The sequence below is a fragment of the Halichoeres trimaculatus genome, unplaced genomic scaffold (genome assembly GCF_033239565.1).
Source record: "Halichoeres trimaculatus isolate MK-OKI-2021-1 unplaced genomic scaffold, fHalTri1.1 fHalTri1_scaffold_2, whole genome shotgun sequence".
NCBI lineage: Eukaryota > Metazoa > Chordata > Actinopteri > Labriformes > Labridae > Halichoeres > Halichoeres trimaculatus.
The window spans coordinates 19,269,464-19,279,758 of record NW_027437180.1 but is presented as its reverse complement, the minus strand read 5'-3'; positions in this window follow the sequence as shown (position 1 = coordinate 19,279,758).

Here is a 10,295-nt window from a genome sequence, read left to right as displayed (position 1 = left end):
CTGCTGCTGTCTGTACTTGACTCCTGTCTTATAGCCAGATAAAGTCTCCTTGTGTGCAGATTCAAAGGAAAAATATGATGGCTGCTGGGCCAGAGGTTTGTATTCATAGATGCAAACTGATGGTAACGCAAAGCATAAACAAGCCATAAATTTAATGTGCAGTGGACTACTTTGCAATTATGTGCAAACATGTGACTGTAAGGTTGTTGTCTAAACATGCACAAACATGCATACACAAGCCTGCACTCACCACCCCACATGATGTAGACAGACCTTTGTCCCTGAGGGTAAATGATTGTGTTAAACAGCATCACAGTCAGGGGGCAGCCTGCACTCCACATGCACCACACAAGCACAGTCTCACAGCACCAGTGTAGTGTTGTAATGAATACCCCCCTCCACTCTCCCAACACTAGAGGCTATGTCCTACATGTTATCCTTGATACAACCCTCCTGTTACTCTGTGTGCTGTACACTGAAAATGACACAACAAAGATGTTAATTTGATGTTAAATTTTAAAAAGATGTTAAAACTAAATTACGGTAGAATTTTGATCATTTCTTACCACAAGCAATTAAATTTCCATATCTGAAGACAGACACATGACCTGCAAAATAAGGCAAATGCATCTAGTTGGTTTCTATCTGACAAATCCCAAGCAGCACACACACCCACACACACACACACACACACACACACACACACACACACACACACACACACACACACACATATATATATATATATATATATATATATATATATATATATATATATATATACACACACACATATATATACACACACACACACACACACACACACACACACATATATATATATATGTGTGTGTGTGTGTGTGTGTGTGTGTGTGTGTGTGTGTGTGTGTGTGTGTGTTCCCACTTGAGTGTTCTCCTGTGATGAGCTATCTCTTTAGAAGACTGTTAAATAAAAACAACTTTTTTGTTTGATGTGAGTTAAAAAACAGAAAGAAACCTCAAAGCCAGAAAATGATTTTCTTATGAAGTGCAGAAAAATCAAAGAAAGAAAAGCATTTCTTGTTCTACCCACTTTCAACAGACAAGATTTACTCTGACATATTGGTGCAAAGATCAGTAATTACATCTGACAATCTTTGTTTCTCCTGAAAAAAATAATCTTACTACAGAGCTGAGAGCTCACAGCATAAAGTATGCACAGCGTAATGCTTTTCAGACAGTTCACAACTTTAAATATGTGTTTTCCTGCCTGCTGCACCCTCATTTTAGTTTGTGGCTCCAAAATCTGACACCATTACATTTTACTTTCAGAAGGTAGCATTGACCTATTTGAAGTCTGTGCTGCTTTTGGTGAATATTTGCTGCCAGTAAGAATTTTATGAGTTGTGTCAGTAACTTGCTGATGTTTTTGTGGGCCCTTGACAGAGTAATAGAATCTTTTTACAGATAATGAAATTACTTACATCAATTTGGACTGTAAAAAGAACTTAGCTGGATAAGTGCTGGTAGCCTGAAACCGGGATACCAATACAGAAAAATGAATTCTGTCTGAGACACAGTGATCATCAAGACATGAGCAGTGACATTGACAGAGGCCAGGAAAAATAAACAAAAAAAATAGTGGGGGTAGAGAACATGACAGTTGTGAGATGACACAATGATAAGACAAACCTAAGTGGGTTTATCTGACTCTGAATAGAAGGGAATTTCTTTAAGGAACTCCCTTTGATGTATCACAAAAAAAAAAAAAAAAAAAAAAAAAAAAAAGATTAAATAACATAGGAGCTTTACAAAAGTTGGTTTAAAAGTAACACCCAAGTCAAAAATCAGACTTTTCTGTCACAGAAACTGTGATCTCAGTTGGACTCAATCCAGCAGTCATATAACAAGAAGGTAGCATGCAGCAGCACAGGTCTTCACATTCATTAACCACGACATCATGACACTTAGATTTAAGGATCACCCATCCAGCTACTTTCTTTCAGTAAATATTGCAAAGTGTTGGTTTTACTTGTGCATAAATATTAACCAACCAAGCACAACTCAGCACCATCTACATCACTATGATATCTTTGCATGTATTTGAATTTTGTTGAATCTGCACCATGAAAAGATGTGCTGCTAGATGAGGGATTATTCTCTCCAAAGCTCCCGAGAGTGACTTCTACTGATTAAAAAAAGCACAGGAGGGGAGAAACAGTACTGCTGAAACTTGGATGTGGGTGTATCTGACAATATATTACCTAAAGCAGAATGCAAATGATGTATTACCCATGAGGCACTATGCAAATGTTGAACAACAATGCAACACAATATGTAAATGGAATGCTATATTTAGCACTAAACTATCATCAGTGTTCACTGGGATGGGTGCACATGCACACCTGGCTCAGATTATAGCAATTAGGAGGAGCGGAGAGGTGGATCAAAGTGTGACATCAGGGTTAATAAGAAGCCTTTACCTATTTCACACTTTACTTCAAAGCTGCTCCTTAAATCTTCTGGTAGAGTGAAAAGGAATTTCTTGCAGTCCTAAAACACATATCAAATTCTACTAAACCCAGTCTTTACTGTAATTACCAATGATTATGATTAGGTGGATCATTTCTCTCTGCTGTATTTACCAGGAGGCTCTAAGTACAGATGCCATTAAGTTGCAAGAACTTGGATGGATAATAAAACTTTGCCTACCAGCCCCTGTGGAGATGTAAACCTTAACACCCACAGTGATCTACCTTTTACGCCAGCTGCTGTCTCGGATTTATACGCTGAACCACTTTGCTTCCACACCTCATAATGTCTAGGGTCTCCTGTTTCCTGATGGACTTGCATTTGCTTCTTTGGTCTGCAGTAGTTGAGATGCCACTATTCCAAATTGAAAATATCAAAGGACACAGACCAGGGTTTATTTAAGTAGGCCAGACATCACAGGGGCTGAGTGCGTCATCTTGGTGCAAACTGAGTCAATCATATCTCTAACATCAAATTAAGCTATGACTGACAGTTGTAGTTGAATCTGGTCTTAACATGTGCTTTAACCCCTTGAAGCCTGTTGTTGCAAGTTTTCGACATACCCTGTCAGGTCTTGATGCAGCTGAAATGACCTTTGTATCTCATTATTACCTATTGATTCATATTCTACACATAAAAAAGATTGTATATAGATCCACTGTGTCACAACATAGTGGTCAGGGGATAAACTGCCCATGTCCATATACATAATATAACTAAATTATAATTATTGTGTGCACTATACTCAAATTCACAATCTCCACTCAATTTAACATCTGTCAGAATGCAAAAAAAAAAAACATAAAAACGATCTATTTTCATAATTGTTCATTAGTTCAAGCAGTAAATAAGTAAATATGGATTGATTGATTGATTGATTGATTGATTGATTGATTGATTGACATGAGAAGTGTCTCTTAAGGCTGTGGGAGGAAGTCAGAGTAGGCTGAAGCAACCCACACATGCATAGAGAAAACATTCAAACTCCACAGATTCAGGACAGAAACCTTCAGTGCTAACTGCACCACTGGGCAACCCTCAGTTATGTACCTGGCACATCAATTAACAGTGCATATTGGTGTATGTGGTAACCGATAAATGGACTGCACTTAGGGAGCACTTTCTCTAATCTTCCAACCACTTAAAGCACTTATACACCACATGTCACATTCATCCATCCACACCACAATCATACACTGTTGGCTGGGTTCTGTGCTAAGTGCCGTTAGTCCTAACCAAGCTCATTTGCATGTATTTGCACTCCATTGGCTTTGCCACCAAGGGCAGTTTGTTTTGATCAAGGACTCTTTGGCATATGGACCACAGGAGCTTGGATCACACAGAGCCAAACTAATAAATTTGAGACAGCCTTCTCTACCACATAGAAACTCCTGTTTGTGAAAGTACTGCATTGTGTGGCCCACCCGTTGCCATTATTACCACCCCCAAAAAACTGCATTGATACTTGTGCCTGATGCCACATTATTGGAGCCTGGCCCAGTTTCCTTTGGCATCAAAAATCCTGTAGAGAGGTTAATAAAGTAAGTATGTATGTAAGAGGATGTGAAAATGCTGTTTTGATTAAACAAAGAGTGAAATGGTAAGAAACATCTGCATCAATAAGTTTTTCATAACTTTGTTTTTTGACCAAGTGCACTTGGAAGGATTTGTCACTTTTTTTCTGAGGTCTTTTACTTTCTCCACATCTGAAAACATATGCTGCAGAAATTGAAATGTATTTTCAACAAGTCTTTACAAACTTTTGCATCAAGTTAAGAATACTGCAGTGCTGTTACTTCTGCCTGCACCTATTTAAAGACACATCTGCTGTAGTGGTGAAATATAAGCAAGTGTTGAATACCCATTTTTCAAACTCCATGTGTTGAAGTGAAGGCACTGTAAAGTCTATAAGACAGGACTTTATTTAAAACCCCTACATTTCAGGACAGCTCCAGAGAATTGAGTTGGACCAAATGAATAATTTAAAGAATCTGACAGAGGTTTATCTTGTCATAACTCACAAATTCACATTGTCAACTAATTAGACAGCCCTTGTCTCCTCTTGCTGTTTGACTCCTCTCTCCTTTTGTGTCCTCTGCCTGAATATCCTTTCTTTTGAATATATTTTCCTTGTCTGTCCGCATGCAAAATAAGCTGTTAGCCTGGAGATAGCATGTAATTACCAGCAGAGAAAGTGCCTAAATTGACATTCTCACCGCCTCTCGGAAAGGTCCTCCTAAGAGGCTTACAGCATGACAAACCTGCTGCGTTAATAGGTTAAGCCTCCCTGCAGCCTCCACTTCCTCTCCACCTTTATGTATTTGTTGTGAGCGCTCTCAGTCATTTTCCTGTCTTCCTCTTTACTTCCCCTTTTTTCCAACCCCTCTTTGCAGTGCCTTATGCCCTATGTGCTGCTTCTTTGTCTGTAGTTAATTAACATTTAAGTAACACATTGTTTTCTTTGTGTGACTCTTCCCTTGGTACCCTCTTCTCACTCGCCTTTTTCCCCTCCTGCCTCCCTCATTACTTTGTCTTCCGCTTGCCTCCCTCTCTGTGTCATCTTTGATTTCAACCCTGTGGCAACTGGTGACTCGTCAAATGGATAATTAGACGTACAGTGGAGCAGTGCACAACTGTGGAAGTATTTTAATACATGATTAATGTATCACTAGGATGCTTTTGCTATACTCAGTTAATGCAAAAACAGTACTTCAGATTACCTTCTCCTGGTGATGCAAAGCCAAAGGGTTTGTTATGCAACTCTGGAAAAGCCGACAATCACTTGTGGTTTGCTTAACAAAAATACCTCTCCTTTGAAGAAAGCAACACCAAATAATTCAGATCAAACGCATGGTGCTGATGACACACACACTTCCTGTGTAAATTAGGCATTAACCGGTTGGTCAACAATCATTTACTCAGAATTCAATTAATTCCTGCTACCAAGAACTATTCCTTGACATTTTTGCATCTCAAAATGTTTACTGTCAGTTCTTTCCCACATGAGGATAGACAGACTCTTCCTCCACATACATATTTTCCATCACTTGCATTGCTTTCATTTCTACCTCTCAAGCTCCCCTTGGAGTTTCTCCCTCCAGAGAATAGGCTGCTATGCTTACACAGATATGAAAACACACATCCGTGCATTCACACATTAACACAGGGATAGCTGTTCCTATCTTTCTTTCTTTTTTTTTTCTTTTTTTTTAACCAATTGTCTATTTTATGCTTACCTTCTACCTGAGTCTATCTCCCAGTGTTCTCCTCTCTTCTACGACTAAGCATCTGTGAAGTACACACATTCAAGCACAGACTCACACATAAAAAGCCTTTTTTTATGGATTGCCTTCACCCGTTCTCCAGAATCTAGTCTTCCCCTCATGCTTTCCCATCCCAAATGAGGACTTAGAACCAGCCGGCCTCCTCAGACTCTTGTCTCAATAATGTGATATCCATGTTTTGTAGCAGTGCCCCTGAGGGGGCCATCTCTCTGCCATCATGCCTCAAGAATCCTTACAGCATGTTAGCCGCTCTTGGATGCACACTCCTCTCATCACCTTGCTCCGCTGAGGGAAGAAATGGCCACAGAGTCTCATTATGAGTAAGCTTTTACTTACCAGAGACAGCAGAGCTCTGGGATGTATCCACAGGAGCATTTGGGGTAACTTCAATCACGGAACACACTTTCCAGTGTTATTGCATAAAAAAGATGCACTTGTCTTAGTACACAATACTTCACTCAGGGGCCTGCTGAGACACCCACAGCTTCCACATATTTATGCCTTCTGTTTTTCTTATCTTTGCGACCTGTTAAGTCAAAGCAAGTGTAATTTCCCCTGTGTAACACATACCTAAAGCACACAGTTGGGGTTGTGAGATTCTTCTGATGTTAAGACATTCTGGCCCTTATACGTTTGGCCTCAAATCTCAACGTCGAAGAGCTGTTCAACTACAGTACACATCTGTTATCTAATGAAAGATTTGTCACAGTTACACAGCACACCAGAGCTGTATGTGTCAGCTTCAGTTCTTTGTGGTTTTTAGAAAGTGACACGTAAGTCAAACTACAGTTTAGTTAGGACCACTCTGGTCAGAGAGAATAGGTTGTTGGTTTAGCAATTTACCTTGTAAATTAGATCATAAAATTGAGAAAATAATGGGGGCCAATGATGCAAAATCTGGATGTCATTACAGTCATGATCAAGACTTTGTGAAAAACACAAAAAAGAAGTATACACAAAAAACTCATTCCACATTAGACTTCTAACCTGCAGTGTTTCACTCAAAAGATAATATAAACATGGTATTCATTTGAGTAACTACAACCTCCACTGGCCCTGGCAGCTACCAGGTTACAACCTTTCACTACACCAGGGACAGTACAAGGCAGTACATTAAACAACCAACTAACTAAATATATATATATATATATATATATATATATATATATATATATATATATATATATATATATATATATATATATATATATATATATATATATATATATATATTAGTGCTGTCAGGCGATTAAAAAATTAATTTAATTAATTACAGGATTTGTAATTAATTAATCTAATTAATCACATTTTAATCTCATATCTACTTAAGGTCCCAAAATAAAGAATTTGAATTCCAGGACATTAAAATTACATTAAAAGACATTAAAAAACATTTGAAAATAAGGTGGGAATATATACAACACATTTTTAGGTACCCTGAGGTATAAGGAACAAATGAAAAAAGTTTTATGGTTCTATCTTTACAAAATCTACACAGTCCTGCACCTAAGGTAAGCTGATTTGATTTTTAGGACGTTTTTTTGCTTCTGTTCACATTTTTACTCGATGTGGACTCAATTTTCACTGCAATATGAACTTCTATACTTCTATGAGGTCAGGAGAACCAAGGCTTAAGGCTAAAAACTGTGAGGAACTATGTACAAACACTTTTTTCAAGTCTTGGATCAAAGAAAAGTGAAGTATTCTCAGTTTAAAATGCTCTGAACACACAAACTGTTGCTCATTGGTGCAGAGCAGCCCCAAGCTGAAACATGACACCAGGAAGATGGAAGGAAATTTTCAAAGAATTCTTTCGATTTAAATACAAGACATTTTTCGATCATTCAGGGCTTGTTTGATGCAGTAAAGAGTGTAAAATTACCTGTTTTTTTTTTTTTTTTTTACAGAATTGAGCTAGAGCAAATGGTTGATTTTCTGCAGATTTTCAAAAAGGACGAGTGAATAAAGGAGATGTGGACGGCAGTCCCCTTAACAGCGCTCTCTCTTATCCCTGGTTCAAAGCAAGTTGCTAGGTGTGATACATTCAGGGACCGTCGGAAATTTGAAAATCTGAAGAGAATACCACATTTTTCATGTAGGACAAACGGTTTGTAAATTGCTAGACATTTGACAATAAGTGCGTCTTTGAACGCCTCGCGGGTTTGGGATCCAGATTAATATAGCGTTTTGACACGTTAATTTGCGTTGTAATTAATTAATCTAATTAACGCATTAAAATCACAGCCCTCATATATATATATATATATATATATATATATATATATATATATATATATATATATATATATGTAGAGAGAGAGAGAGAGAGAGAGAGAGAGAGAGAGAGAGAGAGATAGCTATAGATATGTATAGATAGATATAGATATGTATAGATAGACATATAGATATAAAACTTGAATTTACTCTGCTGACCACTTTAACATTCACTCGTGTTTGGGTGTGAGTGAGGTGACTGAGGCTGGGGACTCGCAGTCTTGTTAACCTCAGTCAGCCAGTCTTTCCGTGATTCACTGAATGTGCTGCAGCTCCAACACAAACCACTTAGTGACTGCTGTTTGCTGACTGAATTTGCTGAATGGCAGCTCAGCCTCCGAATGTAACTCCCCCTCTCAGTCAGTCAGTGAATGATTTGTGTACTAAACGTAGGAAACAGAACAGTTGGGGACATGATTGTTTTTGCAGCTTCCAGTTAGCTAAATGTAGCTTTATTTCACTAATTTTTTAGGTCATTGGCTTACTATTCACCACTGACCATTCTAACTATGATTGCAGGCAGCTTAAATTCTGATTCATAGGCAGAGCTGCAGAAAATGCTGAATGATTCGGTGAATGAATGTTTTTAACAAATCACTTTACTGATTTAATTCTAATGATTCAGTACACTGAAGAGAACTGCATTTCCCATTCCCATTTCTGGTCCAATAAGGATGTACAGCTAACAAGACAATAAGGATTCCCTAAGATGTGCCCCTGGTTTCAAAAGGAGATCCAGGGTTAGAACAGGACAAAGTACAGTGGTGAAACTGCTTAATTTTGGTAGGACACAACTACTAACCCTCTGTGGCAAGTGGCTGTGACCAGCTGGAATTAATAGACATGAATGTATAATAATAATAACTCAATTTCAGACCCAGGGAGATCCATATCATATTAAATAATAAATTAATCAATGAATAGAAAAAAATGAATAAGAAATAATGATTTAAAAAAACATAAAAAGAAATACAAAGCATTGTACAATGGTCAATGTCCAACTCACACACATGTTTGCCAAGGTTCCACGGCCTTGGAGAAAACCTAACAAAACTGAGTGTAGGGTTAACCAAAACATCAGAGTAAAGCTGTCATTATAAGCCACTGTAAGTTTTCTTATACTGCTTGTATGTCTAGGGTTAACCACAAATAGCATTTACACAAATGCCCTCTAGTCCCATTTGGGGAAATTATGTTTTAATGAATTTGATTAAGTCCCATTTGTAAGCTGGGATATTGTAGCCATCCCTTAGTACAATAATGCCTGCCATCAGTGATAGCTTTATTAAGATGAGTGGTAAAACATCAGCTCACGCTCCTCTGTAGGAGAAAGCTGACATTAAAAGGCAATTTGTAACAATGTCGACTTCCCCAAATGAAATCTACACAATTGAATGCACTCATTGATCTCATGGCTCCATACGCAAATTGATTCATCTATGTTCCTCAAAGGCATATGCATTCAATTAACGCTTGAGTCATGTGACTCCAACAAGGTCCTGAGGAGTGGTGGTACAATGGCCTGGCTCATGTATGACACCTTTATCTCACTCAGAGCTGAATAGGAAATTAAAACTGCTGGCCTACAGTCTTCCAACTGAACTGAAACTAATGTTTTTACCGCCCTAGCTTCAGGGGGAAGGACAAAAAGACACAGTGACACAAGAGCCCGCTCTGATTTCTTTGCTGTGTATCTGTATTGATATTAAAGTCTCACTATAAAACCAAAATGCCTCGTCAGTGTCTTCCAAACTTGCCCCTCTAAGTACTGAGGGTGTTTGTTATTTCCTGTTTATTGATTTGAAGTGTTCTGTAGTCCCACCTGTTGACAGACACACTCTGAGTGAGGGACACTTTTGGATTACTTCTTTAGATCTACTTTCTGTTGCACTTTCTGTGTCAACACTGTCTGCATCTTCTTTTGTTTACTAATCTACCATTGTGGCCACCAAGCAATATCTGCTCTCTGACCTCACCTGCAAGCAACTTTTACTCTTCTATAAGTTCTACCTTTTGTTTGTTTGTTTTCAAGTTTTCTTCGGCACTTTTGAGTGAATTAATTTTAAACAGTCAGAGGGGTACATATAGCACTGATGTGAAGTTACTTGGTGTATGTGTCGTCTAAAATGTGGAAAATGCCTCTGTATGCCATTCTGGTCCATTGAGCTCTTCAGGTAGGACTGTTTGCACTATAACCCTTGGCATAGCACAATGAAGCATGTAAGG